Raw genomic sequence first — 2,500 nt, 5'->3', positions numbered from 1 at the left:
CGGCACACGCTGGGCCCACGCTGGGCCCTGGTGCGGCAGGTTGCCTCGACCACCATCGGCACACGCTGGGCCCTGGTGCGGCAGGTTGCCTCGACCACCATCGGCACACGCTGGGCCCTGGTGCGGCAGGTTGCCTCGAGCACCATCGGCACACGCTGGGCCCTGGTGCGGCAGGTTGCCTCGAGCACCATCGGCACACGCTGGGCCCTGGTGCGGCAGCTTGCCTCGAGCACCATCGGCACACGCTCGGCCCTGGTGCGGTCGGTTGCCTCGATCACCATCGGCACACGCTGGGCCCTGGTGCGGCAGGTTGCCTCGCCCACCATCGGCACACGCTGGGCCCTGGTGCGGGCGCTTGCCTCGACCACCATCGGCACACGCTCCGCCCTGGTGCGGTCGGTTGCCTCGAGCACCATCGGCACACGCTGGGCCCTGGTGCGGGCGCTTGCCTCGACCACCATCGGCACACGCTCGGCCCTGGTGCGGGCGCTTGCCTCGAGCACCATCGGCACACGCTGGGCCCTGGTGCGGGCGGTTGCCTCGACCACCATCGGCACACGCTGGGCCCTGGTGCGGCCGCTTGCCTCGAGCACCATCGGCACACGGTCGGCCCTGGTGCGGTCGGTTGCCACGAGCACCATCGGCACACGCTGGGCCCTGGTGCGGGCGCCTGCCTCGACCACCATCGGCACACGCTCCGCCCTGGTGCGGTCGGTTGCCTCGAGCACCATCGGCACACGCTGGGCCCTGGTGCGGCAGGTTGCCTCGAGCACCATCGGCACACGCTGGGCCCTGGTGCGGCAGGTTGCCTCGAGCACCATCGGCACACGCTGGGCCCTGGTGCGGCAGGTTGCCTCGAGCACCATCGGCACACGCTGGGCGCTGGTGCGGGCGCTTGCCTCGACCACCATGGACACACGCTGGGCCCTGGTGCGGCAGGTTGCCTCGATCACCATCGGCACACGCTGGGCCCTGGTGCGACAGGTTGCCTCGAGCACCATCGGCACACTATCGGCCCTGGTGCGGGCGGTTGCCTCGACCACCATCGGCACACGCTGGGCCCTGGTGCGGGCGCTTGCCTCGAGCACCATCGGCACACGCTGGGCCCTGGTGCGGGCGCTTGCCTCGAGCACCATCGGCACACGCTGGGCGCTGGTGCGGGCGCTTGCCTCGACCACCATGGACACACGCTGGGCCCTGGTGCGGCAGGTTGCCTCGATCACCATCGGCACACGCTGGGCCCTGGTGCGACAGGTTGCCTCGAGCACCATCGGCACACGCTGGGCCCTGGTGCGGGCGGTTGCCTCGACCACCATCGGCACACGCTGGGCCCTGGTGGGTTTAGGCACATCTTCAAATTTCTGTCGTGCCAATGCCATTTTTATGGCTTGTAAATTCATACAATGGTCCCCTAAGCCTTCACGTGAAGTTTCGTTGGAAGATGACTCGTTTTCTATTTTTCACGATTTTCGAAACTTTTTGCGGTTCGGGATTTTTTAAAATTTTTTTATAAGGATTTTTGGCACCAAATTTTGTAGGCATGATCCTTCTATTTTTGTTGGCATGCACAAAAAAATTCAGCTAAAAACTCGAAGTAGAGAAGATTTTGTGACCGTTTGAAAAAAGTGTCCCCATTTCAGACACTTTAACGGCTACTGGTAGCAAACCTGTAAAATCTCAAATGCTCTTTAAGGGGGTGTGAATTCTCAGAGGTTTGATGAGGGATAGGGGGCCAACACAAGGCCAAGTACCAGCACCCATCGCACATCATTTGCGCACACCCCCCCGGCCCCCCTCCCAATCGCCGGAACCCCAATGCCGCCGGTCAGGTTCTCCGGCGGTACTCCGGCGATGCTCCGGCGATGCTCCGGCGATGCTGTCCCGAGTGAAAAAAATGCGGCACCAGCACATGCTGGAGCCAAGCATGGGCACCGTGGCTCAAAATCGAACTTCGGCCAAGGCCTCGACCATCAATGGCACATGATGACGCATGGTGATGGCACATGCATCGACCATCATCGGCATAGGCTGCCCTTCGGTACGGGCACTTGCCTCGACCGCCATCGGCACAAGCTGGGCCCTGGTGTGGGTTGTTGCCTCGATCACAATCGGCACATGCTGAGCCTTGGTGCGGGCGGTTGCCTCGAGCACCATCGGCAGACCCTGGGCCCTGGTGCGGCCGGTTGCCCCGATAACCATCGACACACGCTGGGCCCTGGGGCGGGCGCTTGCCCCCAGCACCATCGGCACACGCTGGGCCCTGGTGCGGGCGCTTGCCCCGAACACCATCGGCACAAGCCGGCCCTTGGTGCGGGCTCCTGGCTCGACCACCATCGGCACACGCTGGGCCCTGGTGCGGGCGGTTGCCTCGAACACCATCGGCACACGCCGGCCCTTGGTGCGGCCGGTTGCCTCGACCACCATCGGCACACGCTCGGCCTTGGTGAGGGCGCTTGCCTCGACCACCATCGGCACACGCTGGGCCCTGGTGCGGGCGCTT

This window comes from Durio zibethinus, unplaced genomic scaffold (genome assembly GCF_047325235.1).
Source record: "Durio zibethinus cultivar Kanyao isolate XHJ-2024 unplaced genomic scaffold, ASM4732523v1 HiC_scaffold_2, whole genome shotgun sequence".
NCBI classification, from domain to species: Eukaryota; Viridiplantae; Streptophyta; class Magnoliopsida; order Malvales; family Malvaceae; genus Durio; species Durio zibethinus.
The sequence above is the reverse complement of the archived record's forward strand: the minus strand, read 5'-3'. Positions refer to the sequence as shown.